Consider the following 11,935-nt stretch of genomic DNA (forward strand, 5'->3'; position numbering starts at 1 on the left):
TGGAGCCACCGCTCACCCTCATTCTTGTGCAGCTTCGAAAGAAGGTCGGTAGTATAATGGTTTGGTTAATGTGGAAAGCGAAAACCACCTTGGGTAAGAATGAGGGGTGCGCTCATAACGTCACTTTGTTGTAGTAAAATTCAAGGTATGGTGCATAGTGAACCAAAGCCTGCAACTTGCTGACTCTTCTTGCGAACGTCAGGGCAACCAAAAACTGTACATCTCTCATATGGCAACTTTCCAAAGGCTCATTGGGGGGGGGGGGGGGAGCATGAGCTGTTCCCATGGAACGGGTGGTTTCTGCACAGCTAGTTGCAAACATAGTATGCCCTTCATGAACCAGGAGACTAGTGGGTGGTTGGACACCAGTAGGCCATTGAAGGAATAATAGGCTGTAATGGCACTCACATGGACCCTCACCGAAGCTATCACTAGTCCCACTTGATACAAGGAAGTGATATACTCCAGCAAGAGCTCCAGTGAGCAGGAAAATTGATCCGTTCCTTTTGAATTTCCCTTGTTAGATGTAACTATTATTTTCCTCCTACTGATGTTGTTACCCCTGTTATTATGTAAACCGATGTGATATCCATTTGAACGTCAGTATATAAAAGTTTTAAATAAATAAATAAATAAATAAATAAATAAACGCCCTTGCCGCCGGACCATGCCGAGTATCTGTGCCATTTGCCCTGATAATTCCTTCTGGTAGAAGATTTTCGGGATGAGACCAGGATCTCTTGGACTTCCGATGGCAAGTGCCAGTGACTTAGTATTGTCCTTTCAACCTCCACGCAGTTAGATGCAGTGACGATTACATTGGGTGAAGCAGGGTGCCATTGTCCTGTGTCAGCAGATCTGCCCTGTCACAGAGGGGAATAGGTGGTTTGATGGAGAGTTGCACTAGATAGGTGTACCACAGTTATCTGGCCAAGCTGGAGCTATCAGAATGAGGTTGGCGACATCCACAATGCACTTCTGTATTGTTCAAGATGAGTGGAATTGGGGAATAGGTGTAGAGAAGCCCTTCCGACCACGACATGAGAAACATATCCTGCGAGAGTCTTTCCCTGCTGGGTTAGATGAAGCAGAATGTCTCCACTTTCTTGTTGCGCTCCGTGGCGAAGAAGTCCGTGCATGAAAGGCCCCATGTCGAAGAGACAGTCTGCCATGTCCTGGCGAAATTCCCATTCGTGCGGATGGAAGATCCTGCTTAGTCTGTTATCTTTGGTCTTCTCCACCCTGGGCAGACAGGTTGCTTGAAGGGTGATGGTGCGCTCCTCTACCCATTCCAGGATGCACACTGCTTCCCTGCACAACATCCAAGAACCAGATCCTTCTTCCTTGTTTATGTAGACATCGCAACCTGATTGTCCATGTGGATCATAACAGTTTGCCTCCGTAGGAATCTCTTGAACATGCGTATGGCATTCTCAATTGCTCAGAGCTCTAGGTTTATCTGTTGGACTCTTTCCCAGCCAGACCACAGCCTTTGTTTGTACCTGATCCAAATGGGTTCTCCACCTCTTGCATGAGGCATCCATGGTTAGGGTTAGCTGATGTGTCGGGGGGGGGGGGTGAAATAGTGCTCTGCCTGAAAGCTGTGAGATGAAATCACCAGTCCAATTCTTTCATGACCCAGGTCAGACTCACTTGCCGGGACAGTGGATGTGAGAATTGTGTCCATTGCGCCTTCAGCCTCCATTGCAGGCACTGTATGTGTAAGCGGATATATGGCACCACATATATGGCCGAGCAGGCTCAAGATCTGGTGGGCAGAGGTGGTAACAGAGTCCTTCGGATGGCCAGGGTGCGTAGTGTGTGGGCCCATCCACCAGCAGGAATGCTTTGTCCAGCCCTGAACTTATATGGACCCCAATGAACCATAGGTTCTGCATTGGCTGTAGACTGGATTTCTCATGATTGATAACAAAGCAGAGACCCTCCATGAATGGATTATAGCCTCCAAGCTGCACTGCAGAATTGCCGGTTGGGGTGCCATTATCAATCAGTCGTCTAGGTAGGAAACAGTTGGATTCCCTGCTACCACTATACACTTCGTAAAGACTCTGGGGGCAGATGAGAGACCAAAGGGGAGCACCTTGAACTGAATGTGGTGTTTCCAGGTCAGCAAGCACAGGTACCACTAAGAGGAACAGTGGATCGAGATGTGAGAGTATGCATCTTTGAGGTCCAGCAAACACATCCAATTGTTGGGTTGTAGAAAGGGAAGAATGTTCTTGACAGAAGTCATCTTGAACTTCTTTTTAGGAATTTGTTGAGAACGCATAAGTCCAAGATCAGGCGGAGCACCCCCCAGTATTGGGAATAGAATCCTCTGTTCAGCTGACTGCTGGGAACATGCTGAATAGAATGTTTTTGGAGCAATTTGGTGACTTCCTCTCGCAACCGGTGTTGGTTCTTTAAGGAGGGCTGATGCGGCTTTACCCAGTAGGGGAGACTTTGGAGTCTCTTGAAGTTCAATGGTTATTCGTCTCTGATAATGTTTAGCACTCAACGATCGGAGGTGATCGCCTCCAAGAATGGTAGAAAGGGAAACTCTGCACCCTACTTTGTGACAATAGTGGCCCAGATACCTCTAAAAGTCCTGTTGGGTTTGTGTGTTGTTATTCGGGGGCAGACGTTGCTGCTGCTGAGACCTTGTTGTTGCTACAACTGTGGCTGGGTTTGTGGGTAAGCTAGCAGATGGTAGGATGAATATGGCCTGTATGGTCGCCACTGGTGATAGGCCTTCCTGTGGGTCTGGCAATACTTCTTGCCCGAGGACTGTTGGTCAGTGGGAGACGCAAGGGACAAGACTGCTATATTCTTCTCTTTCAAATGGGCTACAGTTTCATGCAACTTGTCTCCCAACAGGTTATCTGGGAGACATGGAAGGTCAGTCAATTTTTCATGCACGTCCTCCCGATTGGTGCTGGCCCAGAGCCATGCCATCCTCTGAGCCACTATGGCCCCTATTGTAGTCCAGGTGCACATCTCGAAGGCTTCATATATTGTCCGCAATAGGTGTCTTAGCCCCTCCTCAAGGTCATGAAATTGCTGTGGTGGGGCTTCATCTGGAGAAGTGGTGGCAAAGTGGGGCTCAAGCAACTGTAGGCATTTGTACAGGTACTGTGTAGAATTGGTGCTGCTGAATCTTTGTGTTCAGCATCCCCACCTGGAATGCTCTTCTACCAAAGTCGTCTAGTACTTGAGGTTGCGCTCCAGAGTATTTGAATGGAGGTGTGATTTTTTAGGCTCCCTTCATGGCCAACTCGACCACCACCAAGGCATGCAGGAGTTGGACCATGTTGTAGAATGGAGACTGACGCATCCGGAATTTGAGATCTGTTTTCCATGAGGTTGCTTGACCAGAAAAGGGGGACTCCCAAGCTTTCGTTATAACAGAGTCTAGCACCGCGTGGAATGGCAAAGCAGTGGGCTTGGCCGATGCTTTGCAGATCTTCAGATCACGGATCACTTCAGAGCATGGATCAAGTACCTTCCGTGTTTCAATGTCAAGTCTAGGAGAGGTTTGCTGTTGGCGAGGCAGGATCAGGTTGCTCCTCCAGCAGGTCAGATGGGTACCCCATAGAGGAACCGGGCAAAGAAGGTGGCGAAAAATGTGAGGAGACATCTCCCTGTGGGGATCACCGAGGGGCTAGGCTGGCAAGCCGGGGCTCCAGATTGCTGTCCCTTCTCTGTGGAGAAGATGGTGCACCCGTGGGTGAGTACTGCTACCTCCTTGATACTTGGAGGAGAAAAACTAAGCCAAAATTCTGGAAATCTACAAAACCACCTGTGAGGCCAGGTCCCTCCGGCTGTGATGAACTGTTGAGCCATTCACAGAGGAATTCATGAGGGGCAGAGCCGCTAGCAGGATGTTGGAGTCAGGACCTCTAGGCCGGACTTGCAACTGCTCAGTTGTGGTAGACCTGTGTCTCTTGCAGAAGGCTTCCTGCAATTGCAGTGAAGACTTCTTCCGCTTGGATACAGAGGACAAATCAGGGTAGACACGCTCAAAGAAGCCAGTGGACATGAATTCAGATGTCGGCTCCACATCCAAAAACCTGAGCTCCAATTTGTCAAGGGTAAAGACCATCTGCAGGTCCAGCACCGGAAGAGGCTTCTGGGAAGTCTTCCCAGTCAAGGGACTAAAAGGCAGTTGGTTCCCGGTGACTCTTGAATGCTATTTGCGTCGAGGCCTTTGAAGTTACGTGTCCATGCATCGGCTTCTGCGTCAAGGGGCTCTCCCACATCAAACCCAACGATGCACCGAGTGCCAATGCCTCCCTCCGCTTTGGTGCGTGCATCAACGGTCTCTTGTGGTCTGCCTGTTACTGCATGGGAGCATAAAAGACAGGGCTTTGCAGACAGAGCATATTAGCGAAAGTTACCTGGCGTTGCTCAGGTTGTCTGGTCAACAATTTGTGTTCATGCCTGTACATGGGTGCCTCTGTTTGTGGGAGGCATATGCCTATGTGTTTCTGTTTTTAAACAGAGCTTTGTTATAGAACATGTCTTTCCACAGTACACCTTCCAATATTCTGGGTGCTACTTGATGGCCACAGACGAGAGCTAGAATAGATATCCTTAGTAAAATGGGCACCATCTGGCCTGCTCTTGTATGCAATGATGCATTGTATTACTAATACACACACACACACACATACACATATAAACACAGACATCAGTATCCAATATTCCTTCTTTAAAATTCCCTATGAATTGTAGGACAAAGGGCAAACAATGTTTCATGGCATGGCATCGCAAAAAAGAACTTTCAATGTTATGAGTTTACCAAATTAACCCTGATCTTGACAGTGAAGAACAAGATGAGCAACCAGGATATCTATGTCCAGCACTGTTAGTCCCTTCATTTCCAGTCTGCCAGCATGTAAGAAATTTGTAAGAAGACAAGGAACACAGCTGAATTTGCAGGAACTACTTTTACTTGACAGTAACAGCAATGAAAGAACATCACAATATGTTCCCAGAGAGAGGAGGCATATTTCTTCAGTACTTTACAATGACTTGGCTTCAGAAGCACAACTTGCTTTACTGGTCAAAATACCTGCAACTTTTATTTATTTGCTTTTATATACTGACATTCGATCGAGATATCACATCAGTTTACATATAACTGAACACATAAGGCAAGATTTGCTTATTTTACATTGTAACGTAACTAGTATAATAGATGAAGATACACATTGTAAAAAGTATAATAGAAAAAGATACACATATTAAAAACATTATAATATTTCAACTTGGGAATATAAGTTTGGATTATGATTTACATAGAGTCTTAGTGAGGTGAAGTCCTTGATGAAGGGCTTTTAAGTTGCAGCTAAGGTGGGGATGGGGGGTGTGAACGTACGGATGGCTGCGTTGTGGGCTTAAGGTGGGTTTCATCGAGTTGGTAGCGGCTGGTAAGGTGATGAGTTATAGGCAGGGATGAGCCTGGGGGGAGGCTAAGTATCTGGCGGGAAGGCTTTTCTGAAAAGCCAGATTTTGAGTTGTTTTTTGAATACTTGAGTGGAAGGTTCATTTCTTAGTAGTGGCGGGAGGGAGTTCCAAAGTGTGGGGCTGGCCACCGATATGGCTCGTTTACGGGTTGATGTGAGGTGCGCCGCTCTGGAGTTTGGAATGGTGAGGAGGCCAGAGTCTGAAGACCTGAGGTTTCTTTGTGTGGAGTATGGTAGTGTTTAACCAGTTCATCTTGTTGTTGTTTATTTTTTTGTGGATGAGGGTGAGGGTTTTGTATTGAATTCTTTAGCTGATGGGAAGCCAATGAAGTTCTTTTAGTGTGGGTGTGATGTGGTTTCATTTTTTTATGTTTGTGATGGACCTGGCAGCAGCGTTTTGTAGCACCTGAAGGGGTCTGATGGAGGTTTCGGGGAAGCCAAGGAGTAGTGTGTTACAGTAGTCTAGCTTTGAAAAGATTATTGTTTGTAGGACTGTCTGAAAATCTTGAGCGTGGAGAAGGGGTTTGAGCTTTTTTAGTATTTGCAGTTTGAAGAATCCAACTTTGATTATGTTGGAGATGCGGTGCTTGAGGTTAAGATCATTATCGATAGTCACTCCCAGATTTTTTGTAGATGGTGTAAGTTGTGCCCTTGTATTTTTATGGGTGTTAATTTTGAGGGGGTCTGAGGGACGTTCGTTGGAGATATGTAGGAATTCAGTTTTGCTTTGGTTGAGGCAGAGAGATAATGGAGATAGCAGATGCGTTATTTTCGTGCTGAGTTGGTTCCATCTGTCTAGGGTGTATTCAATGGTTTTGTTTATGGGGAGTAATATTTGTATGTCGTCTGCGTATACGAAATAAGTGAGGTGTGATTCTGAGAGGAATTTGCAGAGTGGGAGGAGGTATATGTTGAATATGGTGGAGGATAGGGAAGATCCTTGTGGGACACCGTGTGTAAGTGGTATTTGGGAGGATTCTGATGTGTTTATCTTTACGTTGTAGGATCCGTTTGAGAGATATGATTCGAACTTTGACCTTCCCCAGAAAATCAGATATTTACCTTTCTCGTGTGATCATGCCAGGACAGCTCTGCCTGCTAGCTCAAATGTTAGTGCAAATATACTCCATGCCAATGCCAAAGTGATTGCCAGCAGAAATTCAAATGTTTCTACATCAGCAAACCCATCCTTCAAAGAGATCACAGAACACACATTTTACAATTGCTTCACATCCACAGAAAGGGCATGGAGATGAAAGCTCAGCTTCAGAAAGCAACCACGTCGTAAGAATGAGGACACTACAATTCCCAAGTGTATGCTCTATGGCTGACTGAAAAGTGGACATAGATCATAGGGAAGACAACTAAGATTCAAGGACACTCAAGTACAACCTTAAAATCTGCAAAGTGGACCTCAACAATTGGAAGGACAGGGTCAGATGGAGGCAGCTTGGTCACTTGGCCATTCACAGTTTGCAAACCAAATTAATATAAGCACAAAAGAAAAAAAGAATGAGAAGAAAAAAAAAAAAGTCAATGCCACAACTTCATTAGCTGCATTATTTGAGCATCAAGGACACACAAAATAAATTTAGTCAACCCATTAGTCTGTCCTCAGATCCAGTTTCCTTCTTATTTGCAGCACAAATGGCATTGAATTCAATGATCAACATTTAGATCAACCCTTGCTGTTTTGGGAAACAGCGAAGGCAGTACTTTGGGGCAACATTATTAGCTATGTTAGTTAGAAATGGAAACAGATGCATGCAGAGATCTTTTGGTTAGAAAAGCAACTGAAGATCTTGAAAAGCAAAATGACAATAGGGCCTGCAAACTCCTTTCGGAACAATTCAAGGCTACTCAAATGGCCCTTAATTTGTTACATAATAGGGAGGTGGACGCCTTGCACCATATAAAATATCAATTGTTCCACTTTGGTAATAAATCTGGCCAATTGCTGGCCCGGTTGTTAAAGAGCCAGGAACTGTCTAAATTTATTCCATCTATTAAAAAAGCACAGGGTGTGGTCAAAACCTGCTCATCTGATATAGCGCAAGTCTTCTCTAAATATTATCATCAACACTTGTATTCTGCGGAGCCCCCTGGTTTAGGGTTAATAACTTTCCTGAGCAAATACAGTGTTCCATGCCCTCTGCAGACATTATTCACAAACTGAACCAGGACATAACCCCAGGAGAGGTTTTAGAGGCTATTAAATCTCTGCACGCATTGAAGGCACCAGGCCCGGATGCTCTCTTTTATAGATTGTTGTTACAAGATATCCCAGACATCTTGTGATCTGTATATGAAGCCATGTGCGTTAAGGGGAGTATGCCTGATACTATGAGGGTGGCCACTGTAGTCGTTCTACCTAAACCAGGGAGAGATTCTCAACTTCCCTTGTCATATCAGCCCATATTAACTTAGACATTAAGATCTATGCTAAAATCTTGGCAAAAATCGGTTGAAGTTTGTAATGCCTCTGGTGATTTCTTCTGATCAGGTGGGCTTCGTGCATGGGAGGAGATCTACAGTCAATATTCATAAAGTCCAAGCGGTCTTAGAGGAATGTACTTATTATGGAGCCTCTCCTGGTAAGCTGTCACGCAGAGAAGGCCTTTGACAGAGTGGCTTGGCCCTTTCTGCACCGCGTGCTCCATAAATTTGGGTTCCTAGGGAAAATTTATCAATATCACTTTACTGTATTCTAATCTCGCAGTAAGGGTTTTGATGAATGGCCTTTTGTCCAAGGAGTTCCCCTTGTGCAGAGGGACGAGACAGGGTTGCCCCCTGTCCCTGCTCCTATTTATTTTGACTGTGGAACTCCTTGTTATAAGGCTATGTCAAGCTCAAGAGGTTACAGGATTGTTTGTGGGACCATTGCAGTATAAGTCTCTTATTTGCTGCTGATATTTTACTGCTTCTATCTAACGCTAGACAAGCACTCCCAGTCGCATTACAGATTTTTCTGGATTATCAGGCGTTCTTGGGGTTTAAGCTAAATCTCAATAAAAGTGAGGCATTAGACATATCTAGTATGCTTAAACATGACTGGCCTAATTTTACTGTAAAGTGGGCTGGGGATACCATTAAATACCTAAGAATTCACATTCATAGGAACCCTATGCAGTGGTATCACATTAGCATCCCCCTGCTTATCGAGAAACTGCGGTAGAAGTTGGAGAGTTGGCGTTCTTTCCCTTTGACAATACAGGGTCGTATAGCAGTAATAAAAGTTATTGCCCTGAAATTCTCTTTTTCTTAGGCTTCCTCTATTTTTACGATGGAAAGACCAACGGAATTTACAGCAAGCTCTGGGGGCATTCTTATGGCAGGGCAAGATGGTACGATTGCCTTATGCTATCTTGATTGCCCCAAGAATGCAGGGGGGGGCCCCCCCGAGTGTACCTGATTTTAAGCTTACTCATGAGTGGCAAATTTACGATTTCTTTGGGGACTGGCTTTGCAGTACCTCCGAATATACTGACAGCAGTCTGATCTCTGCCTTGTGTCCCTTTAGATCCTAATTTTGTTCTTCACGCCTCCACATGGGAATTACAGGAAGCTCACTTATGTTCTGGTCTAGTGAAATCTCTACGACGAGCCTGGGTGATGATACGTAACCTTTTGCAATTGCTAATGCATGTTTCCCCATAATTTCCTTTTCAGGGGACCCCTGAGGTTTCACTCTTCTGTATTGCCTAGATGGCATAGCTTCCCTGTCTCCGCTAACTGGCTCCTAAAGGTTTGTGGATCCCATATTGGGCAAATTTTACTCATGACCTTTCAGGAGACATTGGGGTTTCATCCCACTCACTTCTTGCTATACAACCAGCTGCAGGCTTTTTATCAGTGCCTCACAAAGGGGGTTGAGGGAGCAATTGATAACTTAAGTAAAAAAGTATAAGAAGGGTTATTTATGGCTAAACAAGGATCCCTTTCCCGTTTATATACCTTTTGCCAAAGTGTTAAGTCATACTGTTGTTATGATAATCTTCTTGTAAAGTGGCAGGCTGATATCAAGGAAGAACTTGACCTCATGCTTCATGAATGCTATATTTCAATACCAAAGACAACCAACAATGTAAATCTTAGGGAAATGCAACTAAGAATTTTTCACCGAATAGTGTATTCGCCTGTACAAGCTTATAAGATGGGCTTTGTTGCATTCAGTGTTTGTTTAAAATGTGGCTGCTCTCTGGCAACACTAATGCATTGCTTGTGGAGCTGTGAGCCCATTCAGGGATTTTGGGAGTCAATTTGTAGCCAGACTTCTGTTCTCTTTCATAGTGATATTCAGTGGTTCTGCTCTCTCTGTATCTTAAACAATAATACTGCAGTTGACTGTATAAACTTTAGTTCTTTTCAAAGGTATGCTTGATTGTAAAACAATGCCTTCTACTTAACTGGATAAAATCCACCCCTCCTACTGGGGATACGTGGAGGTCCTTAATGATAGAACTGTAACAACTGGTTATGGATCTCTGTATTGCCGTTTTTCCCATAAGAAGAAACACTTTTTCCAAGGACATTTTGGTTTATCTTTTTCAAATCCCTGCCGGTGACGATGCAGAAGCTCCTTCCCCTGGACTTCTACCTATGGAAGTTATTTTGGACTTTCCAGAATGCTTACCCAGGCTATTTCTACTGCCGTAGACTGTATTCATATTCCAGCATTTGGGGGGGGGGGGGGGGGGGAGGGGGGTTTTGTGGGGATAAATCTGAGTAGGAATGCTGCCCTGTTGTTCAATTATGCATTTTCTTTTTTATGATCGTTGATGCAGTATTCCTCAATAAAGATATATTGGAAAAAGATAAACAAACAAAGTCAAAGAAAGTTGATTTTAAAAAAAAACTCATACTTCATCATGGACAGGAGACTCCATCATCACTCCCCTCTAACTTTCACTACTTGCCATCTCTTGCTTCATGCTGTATTTTTTTTCTCCAGAGTGGATTACTGTAATAATTACCACTCTGGTCTCCCCAATATGTCAACTGTCACAAAAGTCCATTGCTGGCCTATGCACAGCTCTGTGTGTTACTTCCCTATATATACTCTCATGACCTTGCTTCTAATTATTTTCCTTGGCTCTTCTCCATTCCTGACCTAGTTAGTCTTTATTTCCACTTAGCCCTCCTACCAAGCAAGTCACTTCACATGCCAAAGTCTTTTCACTTCTAGGACAGATTTTTTTTTTCAAACAAGTTCCCTTCAGACATAGACTATGCTGCCATCCCCACCTTCCAATCTATCTAATCTATCTAGTCGAGAATCACTGCCTAACCCAAAATATTGCAGTCCATCTCTGCTTGATCATGTAATTTTTTTTTTTTTACTGTTTAACACACTGTACTTCCCTAACTATAAGGCATTGTGGCCAGGCTGCTATATAACTGAAATTACATCCAGATTTAAATAATAAATAGCACTGTGAATTTTAAGTGTATGACAAGCACAGTAAAACAAAACAAGTATTCACGTCAATAAAGCAAGAGAAGAATTTACATACAAATCTTTTCGAAGGGGGCCTACGTCTCTGTTTAGTGGCCGATGGCACGGGGTGCTAGGTTCTCAATGAACCCTTTTACTATCTGGAACAAAGGCACCCACCCAGCATATGTGACCTGTTCGGTCACCTTTAAAAACCAACACCGCAACTGCACCCAGCCTATGCCCAGCAGAGCAATGGGGAGACCCTCGGCTGCTTTCGCCGAGAGCAAACGCTGCCCCGTTTTTGACAGCGCGTCTCACCTGACCGGGCGCAGGGCAACCCGAAAGAAAACCACGAAACCGCAGTAATAAGGCAGCAAAGACATTTCGGCTCTATTGGATCTCAGCCCTAGAAAACGGGCAACCACTGACCCACTCCAAAGCAGGGCGGAGATGAAGAAGCCGAGCAACGCCTCGGAGAGGCACAGTCAGGGCTGGCTTTCCCTGCCTCCCTCTCGTCCTTTACTCACTGTCACCGAAGCCCGCTTCGTCCGGTCAACAACCGTCGACTTCTCAAAAGCCGCAGGAAGAAGCTCCCAGGCGTTCCAAGCCTCGCTCTGAGGACGGGGACTTTTCATTTGCGTCGCTCTCGCGCTGGTTTATGCACCTAACGTTACTGGGTGGCACATACGTGCGCATGCAGTGAGGGGCGGGGGGCGCATGCTGGTGTAACACAGTGGTCCCCAACCTTTTTTTCTGCCCTGGAGCACCTGGCCTTGGGCTCACTTCATCATGGCACACCTTCCCTATCCCTCATTTCCCTGGCATCATTCTCTCGTTTCTTTCTTCTCCTCCCCCCAACCCCTGGCATCATCACTTTCCCTTCTCTCTTCTCTTCTCTCTTCCCTGCCCCCTCCGCGCATCACCTTTTTTCTTCCCCCTTCTCTCCCCCCCCCCCCTCGCCTCACATCATCACCATCTTTTCCTCCTCTCTTCCCTCTCCCTTCACGCCACTGTAATCCTCATCTTCTCT

At 45.2% G+C, this 11,935-nt stretch overlaps 1 protein-coding gene across 3 annotated transcripts in view; it reads right to left on the reverse strand.

Annotated features, from left to right (window-relative positions):
* HMOX2 (heme oxygenase 2) overlaps window positions 1-11,578 on the reverse strand; it is a 57,820-nt gene extending 46,242 nt beyond the window's left edge. The window contains exon 1 of one of the 3 annotated variants that reach the window (XM_029576532.1): window positions 11,433-11,578. The gene's annotated coding sequence lies outside the window, so the exon portion shown is untranslated. Of the gene's footprint in view, window positions 1-11,223 lie in introns of all 3 variants that reach the window. The other 2 variants (XM_029576536.1, XM_029576534.1) reach the window with 2 other exon arrangements.
* Window positions 11,579-11,935: the final 357 nt, after the last annotated feature.

This window comes from Rhinatrema bivittatum, chromosome 14 (genome assembly GCF_901001135.1).
Source record: "Rhinatrema bivittatum chromosome 14, aRhiBiv1.1, whole genome shotgun sequence".
NCBI classification, from domain to species: Eukaryota; Metazoa; Chordata; class Amphibia; order Gymnophiona; family Rhinatrematidae; genus Rhinatrema; species Rhinatrema bivittatum.